General features: G+C 40.8%; 1 protein-coding gene across 6 annotated transcripts in view; it reads right to left on the reverse strand.

Moving 5' to 3' along the window:
• Window positions 1–20,059, reverse strand: part of FRMD1 (FERM domain containing 1) — a 102,161-nt gene extending 82,102 nt beyond the window's left edge. For 2 of the 6 annotated variants that reach the window (XM_072643922.1, XM_072643917.1), the window contains exon 1: window positions 19,811–20,059. The gene's annotated coding sequence lies outside the window, so the exon portion shown is untranslated. Of the gene's footprint in view, window positions 1–10,130; window positions 10,216–19,517 lie in introns of those variants that run through there. The other 4 variants (XM_072643923.1, XM_072643924.1, XM_072643919.1 and 1 more) reach the window with 4 other exon arrangements.
• Between the last annotated feature and the right edge of the window lie 1,181 nt (window positions 20,060–21,240).

Here is a 21,240-nt window from a genome sequence, read left to right on the forward strand (position 1 = left end):
TCACAAAGGAAGCAAACTTCAATTCAGACCCTATCCAAATGATCAGAAATTTAGGATTCTGCAGGAATTGATTCAACTTTATTATAAACAAATGTACCTTTTCAATTTAAAAAACAACAAATTAATGATTAAATCTCTACTCTATGGACTGGTTGGACAAATTGTAAAAAAATTTAGAGAGATTCAAGCTAGTCAATTTGCTCTAAAAAGAAAGACTGAAGCACAGATAACACATTAAATTCAGGTTTAAGTTTCATCCTCGAAAGCTTAGCATGTGGCTTCTGCTGCATCATTCTCTGGGGAGGGGATGGTGTTCTAAAAAAAATAAAACAAACATGAGCCAACTCCCTAACTTCCATGGCATTCCAATCTACAGGGCTGCTCTGGCCTACTGAAATAACTGCCTGACTGGAAGCTACCATAATAAGTATGCTTATTCCCATAAAGCTGATTAGTGTCATTTTCCTCAACAAATACAGACCACACAGTTTGGTTTATGTTACTATATAGGATGCCTAAGACATGAGAAGCAATCTGCGCGGAAGACGCAGAAGCCTTCCCGGTTTTATTTAAGTGCTATTTATGCCAGAGAGAGAATGAAGACTGACTGGTGGATAAGTCCAAAGACAAAGTCTGGCCCAAACGTCGCATACTGGGTGTTGCCCACATGACCCATTCCAAGATCAGATTCTAGGGGAATTGCTTATTTTTGCCCCAATTATTCTTTTAGGATGCATTTCTGAGCTTGCAGCCTCCTTTATTTGCTTCTGTCTCCTTGGGGAAGCTTTGAAATGGTATCTTCTGCCCCTTCCCTCTCGTCCAATCTGGTGAGGAACCTCAAGGGGTGAAGACACTACAGACATGAGCTCTCAGATCATTTCTCAGTACCTGTCATGCCAGGCACCACGTTTCTTCCAGTTTCCTTTTTGACACTGTACATACATCTGTGTGGTGCCTTATTTTTTTTTTTTTTACAAGTACTTAGTATCTCTGCCTCCCACTCTCATCCCCAGTTGAACAAAAAAGAAAATTTTATATATATATATATATATATATATATATATATATATATAGAGAGAGAGAGAGAGAGAGAGAGAGAGAGAGAGAGAGAGAGAGAGAGAGAGAGAGAGAGAGAGAGAGAGAGGCAGGCCAATAAAACAAACTCCCACAATGCCCAAATCCAAAAATGTGTATCTCCTTCTGCATTTTAAGTCCATCACCTCTTTGGCAAGAGGTGGGTAGGATGTTTGTTTCTCTGAAATCAGAGTTTACCCATTGCACTGATCAGAAAGTAAAGTCTTTCAAAGTTATTTTTCTTTATATCATTGTTACATAAATTGCTCTCCCAGTCATACTCATTTAACTCTTCATCAATTACCTGGAGTTTCTAGTTTCCTCTGAAACCATCTCTTTCATCATTTTCTGTAGCTATTCCCCCTAGACAGGCACCTTGACTTAGTTTCCGGTTTACGCCAACTACAAAATGAACTGCTATACATATTTTTGTACATATGGCTTTTTTTTCCTAATAGTACCCACTATGTTTGGAGAGCCATTGTGTCCTTCTCAGGACACATCTGAGTACTGTGTTCAACACAAGATGCCATATTTGCTTATGCTCTGATGAAGAATTCGAGTAACTCAGCCAAAGTCACAGTTCCTTTGTGGTATACTCACACCTCCTAACTTCTAGTTCAATCATCTTTCTCCCTATAAAATTCTGCTTCTGGATGCCAGATACTTTTTGCTAGGAAGACAGACCTCATTTGGCCAGCCTGGGCAAATTCCCATTAGCAGCAGAAGGTTCTTCCCTTTGAAGAAGCCTGACATCTCTCTCAGGTATGTCTGAGAATGAATGAGAGTTTCAACAGTCTTTGATCTCCTTAGGTTTTAAGAAAGATGTTCCACAAATAAATATATTATTATCTTGAATATTTCATTTCAAAAGTACTTTAATAGATTAAAAACAAGTCCTGTTCCTAGTTCTCAACAGGAGGATCCTTAATAGAAAAGTCTAAATTATTAACAATGTAAATATTACTTTCTTCATGCCCACCTTCATCCTTAAAAGCCTCCAGCAAGTTCCATTCCCTATAGGTTCAAGGCTAAATTTCTTAGCCTGACTTTCAAGCTCATCCTCCGTCTGGCCTCACCCTAACCAACCAAGCTTATCACCATACTGCACCCGAACATGAAACCTCTGTTCCAACCAAGCACATGTCTTGGCTTCTCAACAACCTATGATCTATGTCTTCATGTCTGGAATACCTTCTTCCAACAACCACATTTCCCCCAAGGGCTATCTTAACTAGCAGGACCTAGCCTGAATCCTATCTCATTCATAAACCCTTCAAATTCTCTCAATTCATGTTATGCTGAATTCCTACCATGCTTAGGGTATAGCTGTGATTCAAAGGGATTTATAATGATGTCCAAGCTAATAATTCTTGAATGGCATCTTAAGCAGTAAATAATTGCCCACTTAAGATAAAAATGTTTTTCTCTTTGACAACATGCATATCTGAAGCAATACAGGCTGGTTTCTGCAGTTATTCAAATGATCATGACAGAAATTTTAGTGCTTGTGCAGTGAATTTCATCAGATTCTGAATGCAATGTGTTCTTGAAGTTTCTAAACCTATCAAACTGTTTCCAAACCACCACAAGGGGTGACATCCCAGCACAAAACCCAACAGATGGTCAGTTATATTCCCATAGCCTCTTTTGTATTTTATTCATGGCCTCAGAGTAGTTCTCTTGCCTTCCCCCTCCCCCCTTTACCCTGTAATGGTACCACATCAGCTGTGTATTCATATAATCAAGATGTTACACACAAATGTTAGGCTGTTGGAGAAACATGATTGCTGGGTGTGCCCAGCCATCAAACATATTGAAACCATCACAGATCTGCAGAAACAAACCAGTTCTTTCTGCAGAACATAATTTGTTCTGCTGAAAACAGCCCTTATATTTCCTTTGGTTGCAGTATTAAGGCTGCTTTCTAACTTATCCTCCCTCTGCTTATATTATTATTCTTATATCTGTGGAATTTCCAAACGAAGCAGTTGGCAACACTGGTCAGTCATTCCATAAAGTTCCTATGAGAATGCAGGTAGTGTGCTAGAGTTGAAAGAGAACAAAGTCACATCTAACATCTTACAAAGGTTTATACATAAAAATTGTAAAACATAAAGCAATATATGCAACTGAACTTTAAGTACACTGGTCATTTAATATAGTACTTGTCCATAGCCAGCAGAAAGGTAAATATTTTCAACTATAACTAGCTATTAATTATAGGTGTCTACAATTTTTTAAAATATAGTTCCATCTTTCAGCAAGAGAACTTATAAAATTCCCCTATCATTTTCTGTCCCATCTTTCTATGAGGAAGCAATTTCACTTTATTCTTGTTTGAACCTGAAATTCAAAAACAAATGATAAGGAACCAGATTTAAGACTGGGTTTGTTTGATGTTGAGCCCAATATGGAAAATCTTTGTTCATATAAAAATGTCCAACATCAAAATTACGTTTATGTGATTATGTTATAGATCTTCTGAGCTGCAGCTTACTTCATTAAAATCTTATTCATAATTTATAAAATTTTTAAAATATAATAAATTTAACATGAAGTCTTACAAGTTAACAAGAATGAGATCTTGTTATATAACGTCTTTGAATTTTTAAATAATGTGCCATATAATATATTCACTATTCTATAATTTGTAAACTTTATAATTATATTTAGAGTTTTCATAATTATAGGTAGAAAAAATGTTATATTTTATATTTGTAGAATAACATAAATTTTAATTTGAAGATTTTATGATAAAAGTTGTCACTGTAGTTGTTATAAGCATTTACTAAATAAATTTAAAAGAACATTATATGTAGTATACTAAATGGCTCTAGACATTTGCATCATTTTCTTTTTTTGTTGAAAGGAGCTCAAGAAACAAAAAAATTAGGGATCATTAACATAAAGGATACTAGATTTAAAGCTGGGAGACCTTAGAAGACATTTAGTTCAAATCCCCTCACTTTACAGGCAAGGAAATTGAGGCACGGAAGGATTAAATATTTTGCCCAAGTTCACCAGGGTAAGCAGGGCTAGAATTTGAACCAAGGTCAAACTGCAAATCCAGAACTCTTCCCCACAAACAGCCCATGATTGTTATTGAAATGTTTATGTTAAGGATTTAGAAAATCCTCACAATACAGAGGAAGGCAGGCATACTAGATAAGAGTGATTGGGAGAGTCTCAGAGACAAAGGCAATTTTAATAAATTAAAATTTAAGAAAGCTGAGTAAGAACCGGAATGCCAGCACACCTACTTTTGCACTCCCAAATTATTAACCTCCTCTACCCACGTCATCTCACAATCCTGTGCTTTAGGAGTGCGCTGATACGTAGAAATCCCTTAGTCTTCTTGGTTACCTTGTAATGGTACCACATCAGCTGCGTAATCACATAATCAAGGTGGGTGACTAAGGTGGGGTTGACGCTGACTCTCCCCACTCTCACCTCCTCATATGATTTAGGTTACACTATAGTCAATTAAAACCACTTTTAGGAATTTAATGCTTACAATTTCTGGCCTAAAAACCAGATCTCTGTGAGGAATATGGTGTGAGGGCTGAGAACCATCTTGAGTCTTCAGGAATATACCATGTAAAATAGGGAGAATGGTTGCTATACCATACAGCAAATCAATCAACATTTTATTAATACCTAATATGTATGTACAGAGCTCTGTGCCAGGCTGCAAAAAATGGAATTAAATACAGTATTTTCTCTCATGCATCTTATAACTTTGTTGTAGAAAAAGAAGGACATATACAGAAAGAACTCTATGGAAAAGACCAGAAGGACTTGGCAATGATACTGAGTAGTGCCCCGGTACTCTACAGCACCATCCCTCACCCTCCCCAAATCAAGCAGTCAAAACAGAGATGCTTCTGTTCTCTGCATTGGGCCAATCACTTCCTTATTTACACTGGCATGGCCAAGACCAAACAGAAATGTCAGGTTCCTAGAATAATCTCAGGTTTTTACTTGTTCGAAGCTATAATAATCTGTATCCTTGGAATTTTGAGCTTAAGAGAAACATTCCACTTTGAAAAATTTCATCGAGATCTTTTGATTCTACTCTATCTTCATTTTTGGATATATCTTTCCTCCCTTCCCTTCCTCTCCCCAGGAAGCCTGCCTTCACAATGAAGAATGAGAGAGGGGAAAAGGAGGTAACACATCTGATAGCGTATGTAGCATTCATTTTTTTCATAGCAAATCTGGATGATGAAGACTATAGCCAGAACTTCATGCTTGTAGCTGGTAGAGATCATCAAAGATTTTAATAACCAAGCAACCCATTATATAAAATGAAATCAGAACTGCCCATGAACTGTAGTCACTGCCCCCTAGATTAGTTTTGGGGTCAATATGTAACCCTTCTAATTCCAAAGTCATTTTTTACCCTCCAATAACACAATGGCTTTTGAATGAACTATTATAGAATGGTTTGCCATGAAAGGACTTTGGATAAATGTCGAGCACCTTACTGAGGACAGGCCCAGCCTTAAGCACCATCTGATTTCAGGTGGAATCAGGTGAACAAAGACAGACGCTACACCACAACAAGCTTACTCAAACGGCTGAACAAATGATGATATTGACATGTGAATATAGTGTAATACTACAATGAAGGAAAAAGTTTCAGAGAAACTTGAGAAGACTTGTACAAACTTACAGAGTCAAATAAGAAACAGAAGGACAATTGATAATATACCTGCAACATTGTAAAGACAAATGATTCTGAAACACAAGAACTCTGATGAACACAATAATCAACCAAGGATGACTCATGCTACCCCTGCTTTAGGAAGATAGATACACATTTCTGGATGTTGCCACTATGGAAATTTGCATTTATAACAAGAGCTTTGCTTTCCTTCTCTTTTCTTGAGGTAGAATTTGAGGAGAGAACACAAATATGAGCTGACTGAAAAGAATTTTTGAAAAGCTCACTTAGTGGACATGACCTGTATTTGAAATTCCAACATTATTCTCTCTTTGGGGAAAGTTTAGCAAATCCTGAATTTGCCTGATTAGTTAGACCGCACAGTCTATAAAAAGACCTTAAGACAGATGAGTTTTTCAAGAAAGAAGTAGAGAAAAGAAAAAAGTTCAAAGCAGTGAAAGGGAGGGGTCTACTTCACAATTTTTCTGAGGGCTGATACACTCCCCTCATCCTCCCCACCATCACAAAGCACATTAATTTTTAAATGCCAGATCATATCAGTATAGCTGAGTTTTTAAAATTCCAGGATGACCTAAGACCAGACTTCAGTTCCTTATCAAATTATGAAAGCAGCCTTCTCCCTCTCCCATGCTTCTTCTTCTCTTTTAGAAATATTTTCAAAGCATTTTTAAAGTATACTAATCTGAACTAATCTGAAAGAGAAACCCTTATCAAATCTTTCTTTATCAATTCTAAAACAGTGTCCCTTTCCCCTCTCTCAGATCAGCCCAGGAGGGTCAAGAATAAAGGCCAGGGATCCTTAGTTGATCTATCGAAGAGGAGTAGTCTTTTTTCCCCAATGCTCTGAAGAGAGCATAGCTGTGATTCTCAAAGTGTGTTCAGGGTCCCCAGAGAGTCTTTCAGTGGGTCTGAGAGAACTGCTGGATTAGGGGATGGATCAGAGGGAAATCTCTGTGATGTGGTGGGCTTAGGGTGTGAGAGAATTCCCAGTGCCCCAGTCATCATACAGCAGGAGTTCTTAACTTGAGATCCCTGAATGTGTTTGGTTGTTTTGTTTTTAACAGTTTGATAATTGTGTTTCAATATAATCAGTTTCCTTTGTAATTCTATGTATTTGATTTTATATATTTAAAAACATTATTCCAAAAAGAGGTCATATGTTTCACCAGATTGAAAAAGTTCCCAGATTCAAAAAAAGGTTAAATAAGAACTCTTGTCAAAGAGATGTTGAGTGGTTTTACGGAAAAAGATTTTCTAAGATTAAGTGACTCATGGGTTGATGAAGCAAAATGTTAACTTTCACCTTACCTTGCACTGCATAACTGCTTTGTCATATTGTGAAGTTTCATGGTCAAGAATCTTCTAATTGCTACTTGCAAAATGTCTCCTGCTGGAGATACATTCAAGGGCATTAAGGGACTTGTGATATTTGACATTTCTCTTTCATATCCAACAATGCTTGAATTTAGAGGGATAATAAATTAATAAAACTTGTATCTGACAGGTTTTTGCCTATAACATCAAATACAGCATTATTTTTTTCCTCCATTAAGCGATTAGGAAATAAGCTATTTCTTAAGAGTCACCCAAATAGCTTATAGCTCTTGCAAGACCTCCATCTCTCCAGGTCATTCCATTATTATTAGATCAAGGTTTTAGTTGTGTTTACCCAGCCCTGACCAAACTCTTCTGAATCAGGTTCCAGAAATATGTTTATGTTTTTCCTATCCTCCTCCTCTACCTCAAATAAGGTCCCCAGCAGGTAGGGAACACAACTGGAGGCCATGGGGCTTACAATGCTGCTGCTGCCACCAAGAGAATTTGGGGAGGTTTAGTTCCCTCTGACAAAGTACTAGGGAACCCTTCTCCACAGTCACAAGAAACATTTTGCATATCCCCTAGAACACAGGACCTGAGAATTGCAATGAGACCTGGAAGGTCTGATACCTTCATTTTACAGCTAAGGAAACTGAGGCCCAGGGAGATTAAAGGTCAGACAGCAAGCTAGTGACTAAACTAATATAGCTAAATATAGGAAGATTGCAGCACCTCTCAGACCCCAAAAGGAACACAGCTGGAATCTACCCATGCTGAAGCAAATAAGACAGCACCATTTTAGAAATCTCTAGCACCTAGTTTCAGAAATATGGCACATTCCCACAATGCTTTGTACATGATAGGCACTTAGCAGAATGACTCTCCCAAGATGGTGTACTTATATTGATCAGTATTCATTCAAAAACTACAAATAGCAGAACTGATATTTCAGTGCCTTAAGGGGAGCCGCCCCCTTAACTTAGCTCTAAATCACCTCTCCTCAGGATTACAGTAATCAATAACCTCCCCACTGGTCTCTCTGCTCTGGAATCTCTCAGCTCTCCACCCCATTCCTTATATATCTGCCATATTGAAAATCCTATCCATGTCAGTCGCCTGCTCAAGAACTTCCTAGTCTTCTCTTACTCCTGGGATAAAATAACAAACTCCTCACAATCTAGCTCCAGCCACATTTATTATACACATTACCTTATCCACAAGACTTCATTAAATTCTTACTATGCGCCAGGCTCTGTGCTCTCTGCTGGAGATAGAAAGTAAAAGCAGCAGCAGCCCTTGCCCTTGAGAAGATGAAATAACACATACAAATCATCCATATACACATACATACATACATGTACATACACATGTACACACAAATTCATAAATACACACACAAAGGGGAAGTTGGTTCTTTCTGAGAAAGTATAGACACAGATTGATATATAGACACAGATATAAATATATACCCAAGATCCATACAAAGTTGAAACCTCAGAGAAGGCTCTTTTCTCCATATAGTCTGCTTGCTGTCTACTCCCTGTGTACAACATTCTTTCTCCTACCTCCTTCACCTCTGCCCAGGCTTTTCCCCCAGGCCAGTTAATTCCCTCCTTCTCTCTGCCTCACAGCATCCTTATCCTTCTTCAAGGTTTTTTGATGGAAAGGGTTATTTGGAATTTTTTGTCTTTGTAATCTTTAGTCCCTAGGCATCTATCTAACAGCTTAACAAATACATCTCATTTGATCTCTGAAACAATGTGGTAAGGTTGATACTACAAGGATCACAATCTATTTTACAGTTGAAGAAACAGGCTCAGCCAAATTGGATGGCTTGTCCAGGGTCACAAGGCCTTGTTTTTCAGTCAGTCATTCTGTTGTGTCTGAGCTATAGGGTTTTCTTGGCAAAGATTTTGGAGTGTTTGCCATTTCCTTCTACAGTTTATCCTCATTTGACACATGAGAAACTGAGGCAAATGTGTTGAGTGATTTGCCCAGGGACACACAGCAAGTGTCTGAGGCAGGATTTGAACTAATCTTCCTGGCTCCAGGCCTGGTACTCTATCCAACACACCACCTAGCTGTAGTCACGAGGCTACAGCTGTCAAGGAGTGGATTGAAATTCAGCCTTTTCTCCCTCCCAAGGCCAGTACTCTTTCTAAAACACCACAGTGGCTCTCTGTGAACGACTGAAAGAATGTAACAATGAGCCTGCAACAATGACACAGAGAACAACATTGTAAAACAAAAACTGAGAACTTAAGAAGTCTTCTCAATCCAATGACCAGCCACAATTCCAAAGGAAACAGGCTATGCGCTCCACAGACAGGTGATAAACTCAAGGTGCAGAAGAGGCATACATTTTGGGACATGGCCAACGTTGGGATTCATTTTGCTTGAAAATGTGTATTTGCTACAAAGGTGGGGTTTTTTCCCTTTCAATGAGGGGGTGGAACATGGGGAGAGAGGGACACAGGATCATCAAAATGGAGAGAGAGAGAGAAGAGAGAAGAGAGAGATAAAAGAAGGGCAGAGAGGGAGAGGAGAGAAATAAAAAGAGTGAGGGAGAGAAGAAAGAAACAGGAAAGAGGAGGAAGGGGAGAGAGGGGGAGGGAAAAAAGGAGGGGCAGAGAGACAGAGAGGGAAGCAGGGAGGGAAGGAGGGGGGAGAGAGGGAAGGAGGAAAAGAGGGAAAGAGTGAGCGAGAGAGAGAGAGCGCGCGCGAGAGAGAAGGAAGACCTAGAGAGGAGAGTGAAAAAGGAGAGGAAAAGGAGAAGGAAGGCAGGAGAATGGGGGGGAAGGAAAATAAGAAAGAGAAGGTCACTGAAAACATTTTTCAAAATGTGCAGAAGAAAGCCAAGGCAGGAAGCTTTGATGGTAACACACTGAATTTATTACATAAAAAGCAAACAATGTGATAAATATTTGCAGTTTCATGTATAAATCTTTTTGTTCTTTGTATATGGAACTGCTAGTCTTACTTGGCATATGAAAACTTCAGAATAAAAAAAATTAAACCAATGACACAAAGAGGGATGTAATTTACTTACCTGTTTCACCATGGTTTAGTTTTCCCGGCCTCTAACTGCCAACTCCCCCTGGAGATCCTATTCTGCCACAAAGTTATGAAACCAGAAATGAGGCTCATGGTAGGTTAGAGAAGGAATCCCTTGTTTAATGTAATATGATTCCCTTTACCACTCAGTTATTCAATAAACATTAACGAACCATCCACTCTGTGCCAGGCACTGTGTTAAGCCCTGAAGATACAAACAATGACAAAAGACAATCCTTGTTCTCAAGGAGCTCACAGTCTAACAGGGGAGAAAACGGGCAAACAACAATGTATAATCAAGATATATCCAGTGTAATTGAAGCTAATCTCAGGTAGAAGTCATAATAAGCATTAAGGGGAAATCAGTAAAGACTTTTCACAGAAGGTGGGAATTTGGCAGAGATTTGAAGGAAGTCAGGGGAAGTCAAATCGTTGGAGATGAGGAGGGAGAGAATTCCAGGCTTGCGGGACAGTGGGAATGCAGAGGGTCTAGAAATTGAATGAATGGTTCAAGAAACATCAAGGCCAATGTTACTGGATCACCAAGTAATGGGGAGGAATGTTGTAAGGGGTAAGAAGGGCTTTAAAAATAACAAAAAAAAGAATTTTTATATTTGATCCTAGAAACAATAATGAGCCACTGGATGTGACTAAATTGGGATGTGAACCAGTCAGATCTGTGCTATAGTAAAATCCATTTGACAATTGAATGATGATAAACTGAAGTAGGGAAACACATGAGGCAAAGAGAACAACTAGGAATTACCTCAACAGTCCAGGGATAGGTGAGGAGGGCCTGGGCCTGGTCCAGGGGGTGGCATCAGAGGAGAGGAGGGGATGTCTATGAGAGATGTTCCCAAGGTAGAAACTACAGGACCTGATATTAGATTGTATAAATTGGTAAGAGAAAGCAAAAAGTTGAGGATGCTATCTAGATTGTTGGCCTGGAGGACTAGGAGGATGATTATTGTTGTTCAGCTATGTCTGACTCTTCATGACCTCCTTTGGGGTTTTGCTGATAAAGACACGGGTGGTTTGCCATCTCCCTCTCCAGCTCATTTGACAGATGAAGAAACTGAGGCAAAAAGCATTAAGTAACTTACCCAGGTTCATACGGCTAATAGGTATCTAAGCCCACATTTGAACTCTGGAAGATATGCCTCCTAGTTGCCCCAAAGAGGGGAGGATAGTAGTGTCATTAGTAATAACAGGAAAGTGAGGAGAGAGGGAAAAAGATACTGAGTTCAGGTTTTGGACATGAGTTTAAGATCTCTGTGAGGCGCCCAGTTTGACATGTCTAACAGGCATGTGGATTTGTAAGACTGGAGGTATCCTGGAGAGAGGCCAAGGCTGGAAAGCAGTTGAGAGCCTGGGTTCCCTCCAGGCATCTCAGTTTAGAGGACAGCAAAGATAAAAGTTAGGTTTCAGAACTGTGAGGAATGAAGTCGGAGCACTTAATCCAGTGCCTAACATAGATAGTTTAATACTCTCTACCTAGTTCAGTACTAGGAACCCTTAATAAAACAAATACACTATTTCTCATTATAAAAATATGTTAACTAAATACTTTTGCTACAAGGGAGAGCTTTTATTTGGGGCAGTAATTCAATTAGTGATAGTGACCCAAAAAAGGTCAATAAAACATTAAAAAAATATACAAGACAGTAAAAGGAAATTCAGACGGGTGTGCAAATAACAATGTTGGTTAAAAGCTGCATGTGATCAAGATTCAGGGTTTCATAGAAAATGCTCCTTTTTTGTTCTCAGAATGTGGAAATAATTGTTTCTGTTGATGCCTGTTAAATTAATAATGATGAAAATTTAAAATGCTAGTGGAACTTAAATCCAATGCTTTAAACTGGTTGGACACATTTAACATTTACTAATTATTCGTTACAAAAACCCCCGGGAAAAAGAGTCCTTAAATTACTTTTTTAACACATAAAAGATTTGGGGAAAGACTCCAGGTAACTTATGAAAACAGAAAATCTCCAATTGGGAAGGGCCTCCTAGCTAGAAGCATGTACAAGTGATGGTCATCCCACCCCTCACAGCCTGTGACTTACCCTGATAGCTCCCTAGCTCCCAAGATAAAACATTCCATCTAATTCTCAGGAAGGTGTTTTTGTTTTTCCCATCAATTGAGCCTCTATCTGCCTCTCTGTTGTTTCTACCCACTGGTAAAACAGAACAGCCTTTAAAATACTTGAGAACGCTGTCAATCCTCCCTTCCCCTGCCCCACCCCCACCCCTCCACCAGACTTTTCTGCTCCAGGCTACATGACATAGCTCCAGTTTCTTCAATGAATCCTTGCACAGACCTGTCCTCCCTCATCCAGAATGTTCAGTGGATAAAGAGAGGATTAATCCTCGGAGCATTGCCTTAAAATAGGCTCCATGAGACCAGAAACCAAAAGCTTCTTAAGTTAGAAGTAGGAAAAACAAAAACTCTAGGTAGTACGGATCTTGGAGACAAAAGTCACTTCCTAAGAAATTCTTTTATGGGACTGATTCTGGCCCTATTATCAGTACTTTGGGTTGGTGAGTAAGTGGTTTTCATTCATTAAGTCACTATTATGGCTAGGCACTGCGCACCTGGAGGTTCAAAACCGAAAAATAAGTGGTTCATCTGCCTGGCAGTCACAGATCTGGAGGGTACTGGGACTCAACTCTGTTGGGAAGGGGCCATCTTGGTTGGATGGGTGAGTGGGGAAGGTCAGGCTGGGGCCATTGGGCAAAGGACCAAGAGTCCTGAGAGAAGAAATAAGGTCCACTGCTAACTATAAGCAAGGGTAGGAGTAATCAAAGTGGAATTTAGGATACCAGACATAATCAAAGTGAGTCACAGGCAATTAGGTCTTGAACCAAGAATAAACGTGGGATTTTTGGAAAAGAAAAGAGTAAAGGAAAGTCCTAGACAAAAAGGTGCCATGCCCTGCTGCTCTCAAATCACAGGATTTATGATTATAGGATTACAAATCATATTCAGAGCTGGAAGAGATTTTAGCAGTCATTTAATCCAACCCCCTCATTTTGCAGGTGAAGAAACTGAGGCCCAGGAGAGGTTAAGCCCAAGGTCAAAAAGGTTCAGAATTTAAAGCTGGGTCCTCTAATTCCAAATCCAAGTGCTTTTTCTGTTACTCTATTACTGGGAAAATCAAAGGAATTGGTGTTACATACAACATTCCTAAGTTTCCCGTGGGATTTTAATATGACTCCTGATCATTTTAATAGCAACCAGTCAATACAAAAGATAATTCCAGGCACCTCACATAGTTTTCAGCTGTCCCAGGATATTTCTGTGATGGAATCTTTAATAGGGCAGCATATGGTGTAGCAGTAACAACCCTAGATGTGGCATCCTGAAGCCCTGGGTTCTGCTGCGTATTTACAATGGCCAAGCAGCTTGACCCTGGCATCACAGCATAGAATTCCAGGTAGAAAAGAATTTATCACTCTATTCTAGCAGAAGAACCGAGGGAAGCACCTCCCCTTCCCATTTTGCGGAGGTGGGGAGATTTGGGGTGTGGAATACTGCCCATTCGACACTTGATTAATGTGGTGGTTAAACTGAACTGCTTGTATTCTCCTTTTTAAAAAAAAACCAGAGTGTTACAAAGGATTGCTTGTTGAATGGTGGGGGGGAAGTCAGAATAATGAAGGTGACAGAAAACAAAAGCCATCAATGAATACTTTGGAAAGAAAAAAAAAGACTGGATCTACCACTTACCAACAATTCAAGAAATATTAACTGTGTGACCCAAGGGAAACGATGTCAAGTTGCAATTTATTCAAGTCTGACTCTTTATGACTCCATTTGGGGTTTTCTTGGTAAAAATTCTAGAGTGGTTTGTCATTTTCCTCTCCAGCTTTTTTTTTTTAAACAAATGAGGAAACTGAGGCAAATAGGGAGAAGTGACTTGCCCAGGGTCACCCATCTAGTCAGTGTTGCCAGATTTGAACTCAGGGAGGATTCTTCCTGACTCCAGGTCCGTCAACACAGACAAATAAAGACTTGCAAGACTTTAAACTTGCTAACCTTTAAGAAATATTTATTGTCTACTGTATACAAAGGATGCAAAGATCAAATAAATCTTGTGGCCCCTGCCCCCGTGGACTGAATAAAAATCTAGTAAGGTGTTAGGACTCGTGGAGATGGCCAAGAGACACAAAACACGGCTTTTTGAGGGGTGAGGGGTGATCATCGAGTTGGGTGATCAGAGGACGCGTAGTATTTTAATTGAGATTCCAAAATAACAGAAGATAAAAAGAATTTCACTGAACTAAGACAATAAGCTAAGAGGATATTTCAGGTATAGGCAACTGCATGAGTAATACGGGAAAACTGGAAAGCAAATGGTCCCATTTAAGTGGAAAAGTCCCTGATAAATCTGGAAATTCCAAAATGAAAGCCCAGTTAAAGAGTACTGAAATTACCGATAAAAGATAAGAGTTGTGCACAAGAGAAAATAAGCTGGCAAAGTTGTATGAAAGATTGCGGAGGGGAGAAAGAATGGAAACTGTAACGGGATCATGTGAATTTTTATTTTGTTTTATACTAGGGTGGTGGCAGTAAGAAAAGAGAACCACTGAGGAGGTCAAAGGGACAAGGCTTGACAGCTGATCAGGTGTGAGAGAGGGTTCTGTCAGAACCAAAGAAGATGATGGATTACTAAGAGTTCTGCCACCCTAAAGCACTCCAGCAAATAGGAGCCAGTAATCATATGCCATCAGGAAGTGCAGCATGACTCAAAGGAGCTATAAAGCAACCAGAGGAATCCAGGGCTGATCTCTAATTGCTGTTGTCACTGACTCATTAAGCCACCTTAGGGTGGGTTCAACCCTGATCTAGCCTCACTCCACCATGATCCAGTGAGCTGGGAAGAACTTGGGTCAGAGTCACCATGACTAGAACTGAGCTGGGCTGGATGGGAGTCATTTGTTTTGGTTTGTTTTTTGGAAGGAACAGGTAGAGAAAGGTTAAGTGCTACTCATCGTGACCTTAATCTCTGTGGAACTATCAGACTTTCAATGCTATGTGGAGATGATTCTACCAATAGCTTGCATTTGTATAGCTGAAGCTTTGGAATCAGATTGACCTCCAAGACCCTTTTCTGACTCTTACTAGCCCAGTGTCCATAGGGAAATCTCTCTGAGCCTCAGTCTTCTCATCTGCAAAATGGGGATAATCCTAATTGCTCTACCTACTTTACAGGGTTGTGATGAAGAAAGAGCTTTCTACTGGGGATGCAAAGAGAAAAAAAAAAGAAAAAACCCCTTCCCTCAAAGAGTACATTCTAGTGAGAGATATGAGTATATACAGAATATATGCAAAATATACCACCTAGGCAGCTGGGTTGCACAGTGGATACAGCACAGAATTTGGAGTTAGAAAGACACGAGTTCAAATCCTGAATCAGACATTTATTAGCTTTGTAAACCCTGAGAAAATCACTTGACCTTCCTTTGCCTTAATTTCCTGATCATTAAAAAATGGAGATAATAGCAGTTGTCTGTCATAGGGCTGCTGTGAGGATCTGATGAGTTAACATATGTAAACTGAATTGCAAATTTTAAACTGCTACATAAATGCTAGCTATAATTATTACGACTATTAATAAAATAAATACAAGGTAGCAGCTTGGGAGACCAGAAAAACTTGATGAAGACTGTGGTGCTTGAACTGAGTCTTGAAGGCAGGGGTTCTAAAAGACAGAAGGGAGGAGAGAAAAAGCTATTTCAACCATGGAGAATAGGGTAAGACTCATATGCCAGGGTGGCTGAAACACTGAGTCTAAGGAAGTGCTAGAAGGCTAGAATGGCAGGAAGGTAGAAAGGTGGAGAAGGCCTTCAAATATCAAAACAGAATTTATATTTAGGGCGTGAGGCAATAGGGAGCAACAGCAGTATGTTGGGGACTGGGGAAGTGCTTTAAGAAAATCACTTGGGTGACAACATGGAGGATTGGCTGTACGAAGGAGAAACTTGAGTCAGGAAGACCAAACAGGAGGCTATTGCTATTAAAGGCCAGGAGAGGTGAGAAGAGCTGGAACTAGGGAGGGGTCTGTGTGAGTGGAGGGAAAGAGACATATGCCAGAGTTTTTGTAGAGATAAAGGACAAGATTTGACAATTTGATTAGATGGGTAGGATGAGTGAGAATCAAGAAATCAGTCTTAATTTCTGAGTAAAAATGAAGGTTTTCAAAAGATCTGGGGAGTTGGGAATCTTGGGCTGTGTCCCCAAACTGACTGTGTCTCAGGACTGACTGGACAAGTTTCAACATCACCATTGGGCTGCCTCTGAGCCTCAGAAATTCAGTGAGTCACAAGTCTTTTCCATTCATTTCACTCCAACATTCTTAGAGCTAAATCATGCCAGGTACTGGGGGAATTTTTTTTTCTTGTTTATTTTCCCCCTCATTCAAGCTCTGATTCTGTGCATCCAATGGCAAGGATAGAGCAAGTCAAGAGGTCTCTTAAGTTGAAGGGGAACCCACCAAATCATTTAGGACAAAAGTCACTTTACAGATGGGTAAACTGAAGCCCCGAAATTCTATCTTCTTCCAAACTTCTCTGTTATTAATAGGGACACCAACATGTTCCCATTTACCCAGACCAGAAACCTTAACGTCATTCTCTACTCCTTATTCTCACTCAACAGATACCACCAATCGTTGGCCAACTCGTTTCTACCTTCACATCACTATCGATACATGCCCCCTTTTCTCCCCTCATAGAGCCTCCACCCTACATCAGGTCCTCATGACCTCTCATCTGCGCTATTGCAATAGTTTTATGAATAGTCTCCATAAATAAAATCTCTCCTGACTCTCCAGTATTTAAAGTTATTCACAGCCAGATCTCTTCCTACCTTTCTGATCTTCTTACAGTTGATTCCTAAGATCCAGCCATACTGGTCTACTTACTCTCCTGTAGTCAAGATGCACCACCTGTCTCTTTCCTCTGACTGTCCCCCATCTCTGGAAAACTTTCCTTCATCACTTTCACCTCTTTGAATCTTTCCATAGGATGCTCTTCCTGAGTTTCCACTCTAAAGCTACCTTCCATCTACTTTGAATGTATCTGAATGTATCTCCCCCATTAAAACATAAGTTTTTCAGGGCAGGGATTATTTTTTCCCTTCTTTGTAATCCCAGCATTTAGCATACAGTAAACAATAAATCCTTGCAGACTGATTGGTGGTAGTTATAGTAGGAAGTAGTAGTCATCAACATCACAACTAAAGTTCTCTAGTTTCAAATTCAGTGCTCTGTCCACCACAGCACCAATGGAAGACTGACAGAATGCCTAATATAAATCACTGTGGACTCTGTGTCCAGAGGCCTGGATGATGGAGCTCTTAGCTTGCAGCATGACCCTGGGTGAATCACTTAACTTGTAAGAGGTAGCAAAGAATGGGGGGAAAATCCTGGAACTGAGTCAGATGTGTAGGTTGAATGCCCAGCTCAGAGACTTAATGGCTATTTGTTAAATCACTTAACTAGACACTGGTTTCCTTATTTAGAAAATTGCGAGGATCAAATGAAAATTTTTTTAAAAAGGCATACATTAGCTCTTATCATTCTCCTCCATAAAAATGGCCCCAAGAAGCATTCCCAAGATAAATGGGATACATTCAAAACATTCCACAAAAGGAAACAACTCAAATGTATTCCCACAAACAGGCAGGTCTCCTTATCTGTGTGCACAGCAGGCACAGACCCACATCTCAAACACAAAGCCTCAAGATCACCTACCTACATGCACAGGCAAAGTCAGAATGGCCTCCTTTTAGGCATTTAAATGAAAAAGATTGGTGATTTGGCGATCTGGAATGATTCATCAAAGCTCTCCATCTCTACTTTTTTTAAAAGTTTTTCTTGATTTTCCTTACTGTCCCAACTCGCATCTAAATTAGATTCTGCTGAATGAGGTTAGGCTCAGGTCAATTCCCCTTTTGTTTCCAGGCACCTGTGTTAATTCTTCATACTAGGGCTTAAGGGGGTTGGGGGGGAGTAGACTAAATAATCTGGAAGGGTCAAAAGGAAGTGTTGGAAGCTTTAATTTAATGTCAAACAATAGCCCTTCATATTTTAAAGGGACTTCAGGTAGTTCACCAAAGTTATCAGTTACTTGACTTAATCCTTTGAAGAGTTTTCCACATTAGTAATTTTTAATCTTACTCATCAAAAATTCCTACAGCTTACTTTTTTTACTTACCCTCTGATTCAACCTCCCTCCTTTTAACTGAATATTTTTCAAAGAAAGCGAGAATTCTTAAAAGACTCTACCAAGATCTAAATTGGAGAATTATTTAAAGCAGTTTCTTCTCATTCCCAATTTCAGAAAAATCCATAACAGGCATAGAAGTATCTTATGCTTCTGTGTACCAGTCTTAGTAATTCACTAAGATGGTAAAAAGAGTTAACTTTTAGTTTGTAAAGAGGGCATTATTCAAGATCGTCTATGGATCATATTTATTCAAGATCGTCTATGGATCAATTCAACAAGAATTGCCTTGAGGGGATGGGGCGGAGACAGTTCAAGACAGACGGCAGGGAAGTGGGATCCAGAAAGATTTCCCCCACCTCTGCAACAGACAATGATCAACACCTAAATTTAGAGTCGGTAAGAGTAAATTCCAACTAGTGCGGATGAGTCTCTTGAGAATGAGATTAACCTTAAAAACTTAAAATCCTGGCATTTTTCCAAGGGCTAACACTCTTCCAGGCGCAGCTTACACCCCGGAGAAGAGCAGTGGAAGCGTGGTATCATTTATAAGAAATACTGAAGACAGAAGTATCCTACTATCGCTTGCAATTCTAATCCAAGCACAATTTGCGCCATCAGCTAACCAACCGCCTCCCATCATCTGCACAAGGTAAAGCAGACCAAGTGTAGGTAGCAAGTTCTTCCTAGACGCTAAAGTGGGGGTTCTAAGCAAGCCCTTAGAGGCATAGGCCAGGGAGAAGAAACGCAGTGATCCCAAAGGAATACAGCAACGTCACCTCTCACGAACACCCTAGTAATCTACATCCTGGCTCTAAATAATAAATTACCAGTGGGAGACAATACAACGTAAGAACTTTTGAGAGCTAACTCTTCCACTGAAGGCGAGGGCTTTAGGGACAACGCCTTCAACTCGCTCCCCTTACTCCGGGCCAGGTGGAGACTGCGGGAAACAGGTACCCAGCGCCAATAGCTGAGTGAAAGTCCCACCAAATGCTAACGACCAACCTCAGAGATGACATGCCAGAGAAGCTCCATGCCAGAGACACACAAGCAGAGGCATCGGCCGCAAAGGCACAAACGTCTCGGGAGGGAGAACTTATGGCACCGTCGGCCCGCAGCCGGGGGCCACGACTAACCCTTTAATACTTACACCTGGCAGCTCCCCCCGGAACGCGAGGCTGGAAATCCGGCTCGATTCTCACAGCCCCAGCCGAAGAGCTGGGGACCCGAGTGGGACCGGCACCTGGGCAGTTCGCTAGGTCGTGGCTGCTAGGTGAGCAATTCTCTCCTAGCTTAGGCGCACCTGGGCTCGGCTCAGCAGCACATCAATCACTCCAGCGAAAAAGTTACCTGGCCCTCCCCGCGGCGAGGGGAGGGAGGAGAGAGAGGGGGGGCTGGGCAGCGGCTCCGCAGAAGAAAGTTCGAAAGAAGAAACCTCCTCACCTCTACAGCAGAGTCGCCCGGGTCCTTCCCCAGGTGTTCCTGTAGGTGGGGGGTCTGCGGAGAAAACGACTAGAGGAGCCGGCTGGTTGGCCGTCCCATCGGAGGAGTGAACTCCTAAGCATCTTCCCTCACCTCCCCCAGGCTGGTTGGACCCTCCCACCCCCGGCCGATCGTTGTAAACACACAGCGAATGGGGCTTTGTTGCCTTCTCAATGGAACCACGTGGAGAGGCGGGTCCGGCTCCTAGTAATTCCTGGGAGAGTGACTCCATCCAGCCGCTAGCGATTGGCCCCGGCGGGTGGGGCGTGAGGGTCTCGCTCCTTCCTGCGATTGGGGGTTGGCTGAACCCGTTGTGTGGAGCTCGGGAGGGTGTGCTAGGATAGAGGGAGTTTCAAACCGCTGTGGTCCGTGCGGGTTTCCTCTGCCTATTGTTCGGCTCCCTTTTCTTGGCTGAGCTGTAGCGAAGACAGGAAACCCCATCCTTGGGAAAAGCGCATCACTTGAGGTGCAATGAAACCGCTGCGCCACGCTGGTAATCTGTGCCAAGTGATTTACAGAGTTTTAAGACTGTAGAAATGTGAACTCTTATCACTTCCTAGGTCTAACTCTGCAGAAGCAAAACTCACCATTGCTATTTACTCCAGTCTCCATAGATGAGGTCTGATAAACTGCAGTACTTCCCCTCGTACTTAGCATTTACTTCGTATTTTGTGTGTATGTCTATAAGTCACTTGACTGTGTATATACATGGGTATACGTATACATATGCATAGCTATATATGCATGTATATCTGAATACGCACAAATATCCGTCTGGAGGCGCTGTCCGTGAGGGCACCACATACATACGCAAAGGGAATCACTCCTCCATTTGGCCTTTTCAAGTCTATGAGCATTAATTAAGCGTTTACTGTGTTCTAGGCACTGGGCTAAGTGTGAGAAGAAAAGGCTGTTTTGACAGCCATTACTGTCAGAGAACTCACACCTTAATGGGGGGAATCTGTACGAATAACTACGTTCAGAGAACATACAGAAAAAATTGGAAGAAACCTCGGGGAATTTTGAGTTAGATCAGTCTGACTCCGTGACCCCACTGGGGATTTTCTTAGCAAAGATGCTGGAGTGGTTTGCCATGTAATCCAGCTCATTTTACAAACAGGGTTAAGTGACTTGCCCAGGGTCACACTACTAATGTCAGGCCAGACTTGAACTAGCTGTCCCCAATTTTGAGTATATTTTGTACTTAATTAACTTTTGCATGTTGATTTCCCAAATAGAATATAAACTTGACCATAGGGACTGCTTTGTTTCAGTCTTGATTTTATTCCCAGCTCCTAGAATGGTGCCCTGCACGTAAACAGGTGCTTCTAAAGTGCTTGCAGAAACAAATGAAAAAAGCTTAAATCTACCTTTGTTGGTAATTTCATATG

The sequence above is a fragment of the Notamacropus eugenii genome, chromosome 2 (genome assembly GCF_028372415.1).
Source record: "Notamacropus eugenii isolate mMacEug1 chromosome 2, mMacEug1.pri_v2, whole genome shotgun sequence".
Classification (NCBI taxonomy): domain Eukaryota; kingdom Metazoa; phylum Chordata; class Mammalia; order Diprotodontia; family Macropodidae; genus Notamacropus; species Notamacropus eugenii.